Source organism: Chelonia mydas, chromosome 5 (assembly GCF_015237465.2).
Source record: "Chelonia mydas isolate rCheMyd1 chromosome 5, rCheMyd1.pri.v2, whole genome shotgun sequence".
NCBI classification, from domain to species: domain Eukaryota; kingdom Metazoa; phylum Chordata; order Testudines; family Cheloniidae; genus Chelonia; species Chelonia mydas.
In genome coordinates, this window is record NC_051245.2 from 49852293 (window position 1) to 49866586 (window position 14294).

Here is a 14294-nt window from a genome sequence, read left to right on the forward strand (position 1 = left end):
CATTTCCTGGACAAGGTTTGGTAAAAAGCCTCACCAATTTGCCTAGGTGACTACAGACCCAGACCCTTGGATCTTAAGAACGATGAACAATCCTCCCAACACTTGCACCCCCCCTTTCCAGGGAAATGTTGGATAAAAAGCCTCACCAATTTGCATAGGTGACCACAGACCCAAACCCTTGGATCTGAGAACAATGAAAAAGCATTCAGTTTTCTTACAAAAAGACTTTTAATAGAAATAGAAGTAAATAGAAATAAAAAAAAAAATCCCCCCTGTAAAATCAGGATGGTAGATACCTTACAGGGTAATTAGATTCAAAACATAGAGAACCCCTCTAGGCAAAAACCTTAAATTACAAAAAAGATACACAGACAGAAATAGTTATTCTATTCAGCACAATTCTTTTCTCAGCCATTTAAAGAAATCATAATCTAACACATACCTAGCTAGATTACTTACTAAAAGTTCTAAGGCTTCATTGCTGGTCTATCCCCGGCAAAGACAGAATATAGACAGACACACAGACCCTTTGTTTCTCTCCCTCCTCCCAGCTTTTGAAAGTATCTTGTCTCCTCATTGGTCATTTTGGTCAGGTGCCAGCGAGGTTACCTTTAGCTTCTTAACCCTTTACAGGTGAGAGGAGATTTCCTCTGGCCAGGAGGGATTTTAAAGGGGTTTACCCTTCCCTTTATATTTATGACACCGTTATTTACTTATTTACTGCATATTATACAAACCCTGCTCTGAAGATAGAATTATTAATTTCCTCATGGGCTTTTCCATGGTGCTCATTGTAACGGATATGGGAATATCCTGCAATGTCTTAGGAAGATCTCATTGCACGAAATGTATGTATTATTGTGGGCTGGGATTGTATGGAATCTCTCTAGGAGAAAGATGTGATGTGAGACCTGGGAGTTCAAAAGACTATATTGAAAATGTGCCAGACAAGTATGGACTTGTGGGATAATAAGTGTGAAGTGGATCTCCTGGGGAATCCCTAAGGAGAGGTGAATGCAAATTACCCATCTCCAGTTATGCAAAAACCCAGCCTTTGAAGCTACCCAGTGAGGAGTGGGTCTTTTTGTCTGGTGATTACCTGGTACACAAGGCCAAGATCAAAGCTATATAAAGAAACAGGTTATGCCTTTGTTCTGCTCTGGATCTAAGACAGAGATATATTTCTAACAGAGAAAACCCAGTTGTGGGTTTTGAAGGATTAAAACCTACCAGCACAGGCGCAGACTTTCCAATGTGCTGGGGGGTGCTGCCCGAGGCCCTGCCACCACTCCGCTCCTTCCCTCAAGGCCCCACGTCCGCCCCACCTCTTCCTACCCAGTTCCGCCCCCTTCCCCAAGCGTGCTGCGTCCTTGCTCCTCCCTTCTCCCCTCAGAGCCTCCTGCATGCCGCAAAACAGCTGATTGTGGCAGGTGGGAGGCGCTGATCTGCAAGGTCTGCCAGTGGGCAGGAGGCACTGGGTGGAGGGGAGGAGCTGATGAGGGGCTGCTGGTGGGTGCTCAGCACCCACCATATTTTCCCTGTGGGTGCTCCAGCCCCGGAGCAACCACGCCTACCAGAACGCTAGGTTGGAGCTGAGGGTGACCTCTGGCAAGCTTTTTAACATGTATGTAAGAACTTTTATTGTTTTAATGTTTTCTCTGTAATGCTTTTACCATAAGAATAAACACACTTACTTAGAAGGAGCTGTGTGGTAACTTATAATTGCAGGCAATACACTGGTCACAGCCTTTGGAGAGGAAGCACGGCTTGCTGGGGATATCATATGGTAAGGCAGGCAACTGTGCAGCCTTAAAACTGCTGGTCAGGATGTAGGGAGATGTAGGTCTCCACCCAGAAGAGGTGGAGCCAGAAACCTTCAAGTGGGTGCCCTCCAGAGACTGTGATGGGAGAAATCCAGTTGCAGTTGCCCTGAAACTGTGACATTCATCACTATAGTATCTGAGTGCTTCATAAACATTATTTTTTCTTAATAACAGTCTTTTGAGGTCACAGGCTATTATTATCCTAATTTTACAAATAAGGATCTGAGGCAAGGAGAGATTAAGATCCAAAGTGTCCACTTATTTTGGGTGCCCAATTTGAGTCACTTAGTGCCTGATTTTTCATGTAGCATTGATATAGGCAGAGCACAACTCCTGTTGACTTCAATTGCAGCTGTAAATAGACAGGAATCGTGAGAGTTAGGAATCTTGGGTTCCACAGCAGATGCTGGATGACAGTGTGCTCTCATATTCACCCAGACTTTTTGCCTCTGTCCCACTAGCCAACCCTTGTGCCAGTTTTGTCCATCCCTCTTGTTCCCCTCCCCCTAGTCTCCTCCACATGCTGGGTAAGGCCTGGTCTTCATCTCCTCATCCAGCCAGTCCTAATCTCCACCCTCCCCCTCCTCATACCAGTCTCCTTGCCCAAGGCTAGGGATAGTATGTGATCATATAATTCAGAGGTTCTCAAACTGTGGTCCATGAGCTCCATTCAGGTGGTCTGTGGATATTTCCCCCTAAGGTGCACGCCTGGGCGGCACCATACAAGAGAATGAAGGGCCACCCATCTAATTAGTGGAGCCGTGCAGGTGTGGCTCCACTAATTAGGTGCCTGGACCCTGAAGAAAATGCACTTCTAAGGTGAGGTGGTGGCCTTGGGTGGGAATAGGGGGTAGGTGGGAGGGGGGAGTGGGGTCAGAAGATGGGGTGGTGGGAATTTGGGGCGTGCAGGGCTGCGGCTGCCAGAGAAAGAGGCAACTTTCCCCAGCTCTGGGGCTGTGGCTGCTGGGGAGAGACGGCCCTCCTTCCCAGCCTGAGCTCTGTGGCTGCTATGGTGGGAGAGAGAGGGAGACACCCTCTGTCTTCCCAGCCCCACCTCGGGGCTGTTGCAGTGTGGGAGAGAGGGAGAGACCCCCCTCCGTCCCAGCCCCAGTTTGGGGGTTGCTGCTGCAGGAGAGAGGGCACATCCACCGCATTAGAAAGGTAAGACTACTGATATTAAAATATGAGTTGTGTGCTTTTATTTGTAGAAAAAAAAATGTTTAATTATAATTTTTTTTATATAGTGCTTTTATTCACAGTGCTTTACAACAGTTAGCTAATGGTACAAACAACATTGGAAAGATCACTAAGTGGTCTGCTGAGACCCTCAGCAATTTTCAAGTGGTCTGTGAAAAAAAAGTTTGAGAACCACTGATGTAATTGAGGCCTGTACCATAAGGCATTCACATAGGGTTGCCAGGTGTCCGGTTTTCAACCGAATGCTCGGTCAAAAAGGGACCGTGGTGGCTCCGCTCAGCACTGCTGACAGGGTGGTTAAAAGTCCAGTTGGCGGTGCTGCAGGGCTAAGGCAGGCTAGTCCCTACCTGTCCTGGCACCATGCTGCACCCGGGAAGTGGCCAGCAAGTCTGGCTCCTAGGCGGGGGGGGGGCAGGCACGGGGCTCCACGCGCTGCCCCCACTGTGAGCACCAGCTTTGCGCTCCCATTGGCTGGGAACAGTGACCAATGGGAACTGGGGGGTGGTGCCAGCAGGCGAGAACACCCTGTGAAGCCTCCTGCCTCCAGGAGCAAGACCTATTCCTGGCCACTTCTGGGGTGCAGTAGGGAGCCAGGACAGGCCGGAAGCCTGCCTTAACCTTGCTGTACTGCTGACCCGGAGCTGCCTGAGGTAAGCCTGTGACCCTGCCCTGAGCCCCTTCCTACACCCAAAACCCTCATCCCTGGCCCCAGCCCAGAGCTCATACCCCCTCCTGCACCCCAACCCCCTGCCTCAACCCCACCCCCAGCCCCACCCCAGAGCCTGCACCCTTAGCTCAGACCCAGTACCCCCCCACACGCCAACTCTTTGCCTCAACCTGCAGCCCCCTCCCACATTCCAAATCACTGGGCCCCACCCCATCAGAGTGTATTGCTTTTGCAACCTGAATAGTCCTCCTAACATAGATTTAATTTGCAAACTGGATACAATTAATTTAGGCTTGAATAAAGACTGGGAGTGGATGGGTCATTACACAAACTAAAACTATTTCTCCATGCTTATTCCCCTCCCCTGTTCCTCAGATGTTCTTGTCAATTGCTGGAAATGGCCCACCTTGATTATCACTACAAAAGGTTGCCCCCCTCCCCCCTGCTGGTAATAGCTCACCTTACGTGATCACTCTCCTTACAGTGTGTATGGTAACAACCATTGTTTCATGTTCTCTGTGTATATAAATCTCCCCACTGTATTTTCCACTGAATGCATCCGATGAAGTGAGCTGTAGCTCACGAAAGCTTATGCTCAAATAAACTTGTTAGTCTCTAAGGTGCCATAAGTCCTCCTTTTCCTTTTGTAGATTTTTAATTCATAATTTATACTGAAACTGTTGCAATCTGAGCTGGGACAAGAATTGAGGGCTTCTTCTCACACAAAACTTGCACTCACATTTTGTCCACTGAGGTAGCGAAACCGCCGCTGACTGCTGTGTGGACACACTGAAATCAGTTTGTGTGTCACTGAACAGATTAATGCTATTTTAACTAAACGGGTGTGAGATCTGTGCGGGGACTCGCCTAGAGTCAGTTGCCAGCAGCAGATTTGGACCTGAAGGGTGATTTTGCTAATGGATTCCAGCCGTTCAGCTTCCCGGCCCTGTAGCGCCTCCTGCGCCTTGGGGGCGGGGTGGGGCTGGCTCTGTCGACGCCGCCTTGCACCACACAGCATGAGGCGCTCCAGGAACTCACCCCCAGCAGCTAAACCGCCCCTCAAGAAGGAAGTGGAGGATTCTGCGCAGGCGCAGAAAGGAATTTCCAAGGAATGGCCGCAGCCTCCGCCGGGCCGAGGAGAACTAGGCTCTGCGCATGCGCATAGAAACCTGAGCGAGTCCCGTGAAAACACAAACAAGCGGCGAAGCGGGGGCGGAGGTCGCTCTGTGGCGGGTCGCCGTCCCGGAGCCCGTGGGGGAGGGGCGCCTATGAGGTGAGCGAGGTGACGCCGGAGGGGGCGGGGTTCAGGCTCCGAGGGGGGCACAGGTGGCGGGATCCGGCCCCTTGCCCGGAGGCGCGGCGAAGAAGCCCATCGCGGAGTCGCGCCGCCTTCGTGGGGCCGGCCAGCCTCTTCGCGGCGGCGGGGTCAGTGGCCGCCTTCCGCCCGATATGGGGAGAGTACTGGGGGGCAGGGTGGGTTAGTTCCCGGCGTTAGCGGGGTATGGGGGGAGGGTGGCTTAGTCCCGTCCCCCGGGATGAGGGGTGGCTGGAATCTGGTGGTAGAGGATTTGGGGGCGAGGCTGTTCGCCGACCCCTGAGCTTCTGTTGCTGGACTTTCAAAAGGCCCTGGAAAGCTGTCCTGGTTGGTGGGCACCCCTGGGATTCATTGTCCTTCTCTGGTGTGTGTTAGACAGCTGCTTTCCGTCCCCAGCTTAAACCAGGCCCTCCCACCCTGCCCCACAGCTCTTCCTTCCTCCTTTGTGGAGGCTCTTGAATGTTCCCAGTACAGGGAGACCCCTGGCTGCTGCGGTATCACAATATAATGTTTCCTGCTTTTTTTTTCTTTCTGTCCTTTCCGAGTCTCTCAGCTGGCTTCTCTTTCATACTGTATTTAGAAACTAACTTTCTGTCCAGTGAGGGGGTAAAATGAGTGATCTCTGAACATATTTAACTTCTTTTGGCTATTCCTATTTCAAACTGAAAGCCTCTGGCAGAGCATCAGTAGTTTCTTCTAGTCTCTAACAATGATTTCCATGACTACTCAGAAGTCTTTATCTGTATAGCTTGCTAGATGTGCAAGAAGAAAAGGAGTACTTGTGGCACCTTCGAGACTAACCAATTTTATTTGAGCATAAGCTTTCGTGAGCTACAGCTCACTTCACGTAAGCTTATGCTCAAATAAATTGGTTAGTCTCGAAGGTGCCACAAGTACTCCTTTTCTTTTTGCAAATACAGACGAACAGAGCTGCTACTCTGAAACCTGTAGATGTGCAAGATATTTTATAAATTGGAAAGAGAAATTTTAGAAATGTAGAAAGTAAATTCCTTATGGCAGAAAGTTTCTATCTAATCCAGGCAGATATGATGTAAATTATGACATCCTTTGAAAATCTGTCGGTGAGGTGGAGTAAAACGGGTTGACAAACCCAACACGATCCTTAAATATTGGCAACTGGTACTTTGTTTGCAAATTGTTATTGTGGAGACCACCTATTTTTTAGACATCTTTAGCTTGGATTGAAGCAATTTGCACTCCACAGGCACTGTGTAATAGGTGATTACTCTCAAGAAGTCAGGTGTATTGAATTGTGCTTACTGCCATACCATAGAAAGCAGAACATTGTTTTCAATTGCTTTATTGGAGAAGTATAAACTGAGGTTTTGCTTTGTTCTGATAGTTTTGCTCAAAATAGACTAGTGACTACAACTGAATGATTTAATTAACAATGTATATGTAAAGCAGCCTTGGCATAATTTTCATAGACTAAAAAAATACTTGTGCCACTCATGTGCTCCACAAGCTATCTTAAAATTAAGGCTACGTTTTAGTCATGGGTATTTTTAGAAAAAGTCAAGGACAAAAATTCACAGCCCGTGACCTGTCCATGACTTGTACTATATACACCTAACTAAAACTTGGGCACGGGGGCTGCAGATGCTCTGGGGGTGGTCTGGGGGCGCCGCATGTGCTGGACATAAAGCCTGGGACCCCTGCGGGGGGGAGGGGCAGCAATGTGCGGCCTGGGACCCCTGCTGGCACTCGGGGGAGGGTTGGCAGGCAGGCTCCCTACCTGGCTCTGCGTGTCTCTGCAGCTCCTAGGGGGAGGGAAGGCCAGGGAGGCTCCTGGCACTGCCCTCACCACAAGCTCTGGCTTCGCAGCTCCCATTGGCCAGGAAGTGCACGCAGCCAATGGGAGTTGTGGGGGTGGTGCCTGCAAGCAGGACCAGTGGCTTGCAGGGCTCCCTGCCCACTCTGCCTAGGTCAGGAGCTGTAGGGACATGCTGGCTGCTCCTTCCCCCGGTAAGTGCTGCCCCACACCCTGACCCAGCCCTGAGCCCCCTTCTATACCCAAACTGCTGCTGGCCCAGGGGCTGCCCGAGAGTTCCGGCAGCCCTGAGCCAGCTCTACTGGCTGCTGCAAAAGTCACAGAAACTGTGACACTTTCGTGACAGACATGCAGCCTTACTTAAAATACATGAATCTTAATTTCTGAAACTGCAAGGTTAACACCTAGCTGATTCTTAATAATGTATTATTTTAGAAAAAATGAATATTGCAGTTAAAGGTTCTCAACAGTGTCTAAAATTGCCTAATTATTAGCTTCTAGGATTGGGTCATTTAGAAGTTTTCTAATAGAAAATTGTTACACATGGTAGTCGGTAGTCATATTTTATCACAAGACAGGAATCTGCAACAGCTGGAGAACACTTAGATTGCTTGAGAAGTTGTTGGTCATCTTTCAGAATTGTTGAAATAATGGTACCTCTATGACTTGTTTTCCAAAGCTGAGTAATAAAAGCTGATGCAGATAGGAATATTGGAGCAATAGACACAGTCAGTAAGAGACTTTATTGTTATGTCAGGAAAATGCATTCTTCAATTATTGAACTGGCTGTTGATGGCACAGCTGTTCTCCTGGGGTCCTGGAACAATGATAATGAAAACAAGTGATCTGCCTTGGATGGTTGACTTCTTTCCACTGCATTGCTCACTTTGTACCATTTTCTGTTCTGTATATTCAAAAGACTGTTTCACAGATTATTTGGTGTTGGGCATGTGCGGGAGAAATAGAGAAGTGGCCAGGCTGCAGCTGCACTTCTGTAGTATAGACAGTCACTGCAGGGATAGAACGGGTTTTTCTGTCACTGTAGTAAATCCACCCATTTGAGAGATGGTAGCTAGGTTGATGGAAATTCTTCCATCAACTTAGTGGTATCTACACTGGAATTTCGGTCAGTTTAACTCCATCGTTCAGGAGTGTGAATATTTCACATCTCTGAGCGAAATAGCTAGGTTAACTTAAGCTTTAGGTGTAGCCCAGGCCTCAGGCATTATATTCCTGTGGTCATTTCTCTTACCATATAATAAGTGCTAAGAGACCAAAGATGTCAGGTTATTTTATCTCAGGAACTATAATATTTTGTATAATTTGAGTTAAACCTTTGTCAGTGGAATTTGTACACTCTAGTTTATGTGTGAAGCGACATTACTTCCAAACAAGGCCATATTCCTACAGTTAATAGTGCTCATGTGTCTTGCTTTCTGTATGTTTGCAAACACTTCCACAACTTGTACCTCTTTTTCTTAACATCCTGACCCAGCTATTAACTTTGCAACGGAAGCAAGCACCAAACCTGTGGGTATAGATAATACCTTGTACTGCTCAACAAGGATTGCTGTAGTCTGTAATAACACATTCTGGAGATTTTGTCGTAGTAATCAGACAGTAGTGAATTAGACCACCTCTTGTGAGGTAAATAGCAGTATTGATGAACTCCAAAGGTAGTTGACAAACAGAACTTTGTTCACCACCATGCTTGAAGTCCTGTATGTCCTTCTGAAGTGTGGGAATACTGGAGGTCAGGTGATAACGAAGGACTTGTAGAGACTCTTTGGGGTGGGAGAAAAACAGCTAAACCCTGATACCATTCTTGGCATCTTATTTTTATGCACCATAAAAATTAGTCAAGAAAGATTAAAAAGGGTCTGGTCTAAACACAGAGTTGCACTGGTTTAACAATGTGATGTTGCACAGATTTAGAGAACTGTTCTTGTTGTAAAATAATTGTGCTCTGTCTCAACAATAAACTCTTTCCTCCATGCCCTGTCTCCTCTAGGATTTTTATATCCAGATAGCTATCTTGATGTTAAAACCACACTTTTTACAGTGAAGACATGGTGTTTGTATATGGACACTCTTACATCTGTTTAAACCTGGCTTACAACTGGGTTAGCATGCTCTTTTATATAAAGTAGTTCTTGATCCTGCAGTTGGATCAGCAGGGTGGGCCCTTGTTTCAGTAGGGGTTCATATTTTCACAAGCCACTGGGGTCTGCAAAGATCTGTCTCTGGATTAGGACCATAATGCTCCCTCTGCTCGCCTCCCAAGGCCTTCATAAACATTTGCTACTATTAAACACTAAAATATTATTTAGATCTCTAGATTAAGTGGATAGATATTTTTGTAATTTTGACCTATGACTAGTCTGAAGTTTACAAAACTCAAAATGAAGGTGGGTCTTTGCCCCCACAAACATTCTTTTTTTTTTTTTTTTTTAAAAAAGGGATGGAGTAGGAAGCCCATAAGAGAGTCTACTTTCTGAAAACTGAAATGTTATCTATGTGCCTGTCTTATATAAAATCAATAATTAGAATTTAAAGTTGCTGTTTACAAGTTTTATCATATACTATATACTTCAGAAAAAAGAAAAGGAGGACTTCTGGCCCCTTGTGCATCCGATGAAGTGAGCTATAGCTCACGAAAGCTTATGCTCAAATAAATTTGTTAGTCTCTAAGGAGCCACAAGTACTCCTTTTCTTTTTGCGGATACAGACTAACACGGCTGCTACTCTGAAACCTATATACTTCAGATGAATTGTGTACAGAGTATGAGCTCCTCACATTGCAGCTTGAACTGGGTAAAATGCCTGCTAATATTTCTTTATATAAATCTTTCTGTTTGTGGAATGTGAAGTGCTGTAGCAGGAGTTTTTGAGACATGGCTTTGTCATGTGATATGACTGATGAGATTCATACTGCTTCTCTCGTTTTGTATCCACATAAGCTTTTCGCTTAACAAGCTTTTTGTTATTCATTTTGGATGGAAAAAAGGGTATTTGACCAGCAGATATAGTATATTCTAAGATGTCATTAAAGGTCATACTTTTTCCAGAAGCCTTCCTTAAAGATATAACTTATTTTAATTCTGTAGTTTATACATGCTATTCTACATGTACTGACTTCCTGGCTTATGCTATATAGGTGTATTACTAGTACATGTAATTACACTATATATCATATATACTTTCTGATATTGCAATTTAAGTTTTTGTATAATGATTACTTTCTACTACTTTAAATTGAGGGCTACTCCTAAAATGTTGGGGTAAGTTAAAACAATGAGTGTGTGAGTTTAAGGCTTTATGGTGGGTTTGTTTCCAAGTAGACTAAATGTTTACGTAGAAAAGTGGAATGCACTTTTAGTATTCTTTTCTGTAATACATGAGCAAACACCCTTATCTCCCATGTATACCATCTGGGTGCTGTTACATTAATTTAGGTAGAATAAATAGGCCAAGGAATGAAAGATGTTAGTATAAACCAATCACTGCCCAACATTAAACAGTTTTAAACACGGTTCAGGGTTTGGTATAGAGAGACATCAGCCTGCTTAGTACCATGGTGCAAACACCGTTAAAAATCCTTGTAACCATTAATTAATGATACAGAAAAGAAGGAAAAGCAGTTAAAGGATTTGAAATGTAAGGCATGAAGACTTGCTTTTAACAACATCCCTTCTTGCCTTTCCTTTTAACTGAAGAGAGTTTTTAGAAGGAAAAATTCCCTAGTTTGACTGTCTTTTAGATGGTAGTACATATGGTAAAAACTGTCTATTTGAGGAAAAGATAAGTTAGTTGAAATAACTGGAGCTGCTGTTGTTGCTGTTAAGTCTGGTCTCATTTCCTTTAAGACAAAACACAACAAACACACACACAAGAGGAGAGGAAAGACCAGCAGAAGTAGAAAATACAGCTTCTGTCTCTGATGTTGACTGTCACTTACAACATCACTGCTGGAAAAAAAAAAAAAGAACAGGCACAGCCCTGGCAAACAGCCCAATGCTGGTATGAGTTTAGGGCAGTGCTTTTAGTTGCCTCTTTCTGGTAATGTTGCAAAATATACAGTCTTGGCCAGCTAATACACGCAGGCATCCGATGAAGTGAGCTGTAGCACATGAAAGCTTATGCTCTAATAAATTTGTTAGTCTCTAAGGTGCCACAAGTACTCCTTTTCTTTTTACGGATACAGACTAACACAGCTGCTACTCTGAAACCTAATACAGACTCTTAGTAAACAGAAGGGAAAAGGGGAGGGTTAGGAAAGAGAAGTTGGACCATATGAACTGGAACCATAAACTCACTGAACATTAAATCCCACCAAATGAGGGTAAATCCATCCTCATCATCCACACTCATTATACTCCACACCTGAACATAGCCATTATATGGACAACATACCCCCATATCTCAATGTCTGTACTTTGACCCGTTAAGCTTTTACCCCCAATTGGGGAGATTGCAGATTATGTATTCCTTACGCCACCCGTTCCTAAACCGAGTTTCGCACCCCTTGATGATCTGTACCTTATTCCCTGATACCAGAAACTTCTATGCTTAAACTCTGTACCGTTTTCTTTTTACTTCAACATCATTTTAATAAAATTGGGAAGGAGAAGAAAACACAAAGGGTGGGGAGTTTGACCATGTCTCACATCCTAGGTGGTGGTCAGAATTCAGCCAGAGCCAGCAGAGATAGTGATGTCATCTGGATCCCTCTCTGGCCTGATCTGGTGAAGACATCTCTCAGTAGGATAACAAAGGCCCCGGAGATGATGGGGATCGCAGCCTGATAGTGTAGCTCACTTCAGTAGCCAGTTTTTCTCCCCAGAGTCTTTCTCTAAGGATCCCAAAAGAGAAGTGATGGGTGGAATAGCTCATCTTCTCATAATTTTATCCACCAGTTAGGCTTAATTTCTGACACACCCATTTTGATTCACTGATTTCTGATCCCAAGCTTCTTTTGTTTACCATACATGATCTTAACATAAGTTCTTGAGTTGTATCAGGAGGCCTTTTTTGCTTGGACTCATCAGTGTTTGTCTTCCTTTCATATGTTTTCCCTTTAACTTTTGTTGTTACAGGTTATTGTGACATTTTATAAACTTTGGCTCACTGTTTACAGCTACGCTCAGTGTTAGGGTAAATTTGTAGTCCCAATTATAACCGTGCTGAACCTACAAAATGAATGGAATGATAACTGGAAGAAAGACCTTTTTGGTAAATATTTCCTTGGAAACATTCATGATCAGCTCTTTTTTTTTTTTTTTAAAGGGGATCCTACTTATTCTTCTACAGGAGTTAAGTGACACCCCAGGATAATAACTGCAAAGTCCGTGTGAGTCAGTAGGATAGACGTAGGCCATACAGTCTTTAACTATGTAAAACATACATCTTTTACTCCTGGGGGAATTCTGGACCCAAAAATAAAAAAAAATTCTGCTCACAATATTTAAAAATTCTGCCTATTTTATTTGTCAGAACACAATATAATCATGTCAGTTTCAATTATTTTGGTAATTTATATAAAAATACCTGTCAGCAAATATGTCTGTAACAATGCAGATAACAAAGTTCCAGGAAATATTTTTGGATTCCTTACTATGTATATTAATACAGAACTTTGAGTAATAATTCATTTAAACTAAAATACAGAAACATAATAGACCATTCAAAGTGAAGTGGCCTGTTAACACTCCTGTAATGACATGACTAAAAATGGGGTTAGTGGGTTACATATCTGACTCTGCCAGAATGACAGATGCAAAACTTGCGTTCATATCTCCACTGCTACAATGATCAGCACTCTTCATGACCCATCTTTTAAGATCCGGGCCAACATGTGGTGTACCTCATCCATCCAGTGCACTAAATGCCCCAGTAACAACTATGTGGATGAAACCAGATGATCAATACACTCTTGAAAGAACTCTCACAGGAAAATGATAAAAACAAAACAAAACACCAGATCATCTGTGGGTAAATACTTTTCACAGAGTGATTGATCACCGTATATCTGATTTCTCAGTCCTCATCCTTAAAGGAAAACTGCACAACACTTTGAAAAGATGAGCCTGGGAGCATAAATTCTTCATTTTCCGAGACACTAAAAATCATGGTGTTAATAAAGAACTGGATTTATGGTTTATTCCAACAATCTGTAACCCACTAACGATCCTTTTTGTCCTTTGACTGCAGTGGTGTTAATGGGCCACTTCACCTTGAATGGTCCCATTGAATGTGTTAACTACTTATGCTAAGCTATCTGTTCAACCTTGTATTTATCTGTGACAACTGAGTATCTTACCCAGACCTGAAGAAGAGATTTATGTAGCTCAAAAGGTTCTCTTTTATCAAGAGAAGTTGGTCCAATAAAAGATATTGCCTCATCCACCTTGTCCCCCTTAACATTTGTGAGAGACTGCCATCTGTAGGCTACAACTGCCAACCTTGCAGTTCATAAATATTAACCCCTCCCTTTCAGTTTCTCTCTTGAGGTGGTGGTATATGCTCAGTGACAGACAAGTGAGAGTATGTATACCGGGGTGGGCAAACTTTTTGGCCCGAGGGCCACATCTGGGTATGGAAGTTGTATGATGAGCCATGAATGCTCATGAAATTGGGGGTTGGAGTGCAGGAGGGTGTGACAGCTCCAGCTGGAGGTGCGGGCTCTGGGGTGGGGCAGGGGATGAGGGGTTGGGGTGCAGGAAGGTGCTCTGTGCTGGGACCAAGGGGTTCAGAGGGTGAGAGGGGGATCAGGGCTGGGGGTTGGGGCGCAGGAGGAGTTCATGGGTGCAGGCTCCGGGTGGTGCTTACTTCAGGCAGTTCCCAGAAACAGTGGCATGTCCCCACTCCAGCTCCTATGCGGAGGCGTGGCCAGGCAGGTCTGCATGCTGCCCCATCCACAGGCGCTTCCCCTGCAACTCCCATTGCCCATGGTTCCCGGCCAGTGGGAGCTGCAGGGGCAACTTGCGGAAACTCTTGGCTGCCCCATGCTTAGAAGCTGGAGCAGGGACATGCCATGCTGCTTCCAGGAGCTAGGCGGAGCCACAGCACACATGGAGTGGGGCAAGCCCCGGACCCTACTCCCCAGCAGGAGCTTGAGGGCTGGATTAAAATGTCTGAAGGGCTGGATGTGGCCCCCGGGCTGTAGTTTGCCCACCCCTGATGTATACACTGCTATAAAAGACCTGCGACTGGCCTGAGTCAATTGACTCAGGCTTTCAGGGGATGGGGGGAGCCTGTGGGGTTATAAAATTGCTGTGTAGATGTTCAGAAACTCTGCAAGAGGACAGGGTCTCAGAGCCTGGGTTTCAGTCCAAACCTGAATGGCTATTTTACAATTTTATAGTCTCACAGCCCAATCCCTGGTGCTATGGGTTTTTTATTGCAGTATAGACGTACCTTGAATGTTACTTGAACTCCTGCAACCTAACATGCAATCCCTATTGTGTGAAACTTTTTGCTTTGAAAAGTGGCGTCATGCTA

The 14294-nt window shown here is 45.0% G+C and overlaps 1 protein-coding gene across 9 annotated transcripts in view; it reads left to right on the forward strand.

Moving 5' to 3' along the window:
• Positions 1–3353: 3353 nt before the first annotated feature.
• Positions 3354–14294, forward strand: part of ZFYVE16 (zinc finger FYVE-type containing 16) — a 58841-nt gene continuing 47900 nt past the window's right edge. For 3 of the 9 annotated variants that reach the window (XR_006290805.1, XR_006290804.1, XM_027821702.3), the window contains exon 1: positions 4770–4960. The gene's annotated coding sequence lies outside the window, so the exon portion shown is untranslated. Of the gene's footprint in view, positions 3671–4337; positions 4961–4986; positions 5113–12125; positions 12145–14294 lie in introns of those variants that run through there. The other 6 variants (XM_043546273.1, XM_043546276.1, XM_007059224.4 and 3 more) reach the window with 5 other exon arrangements.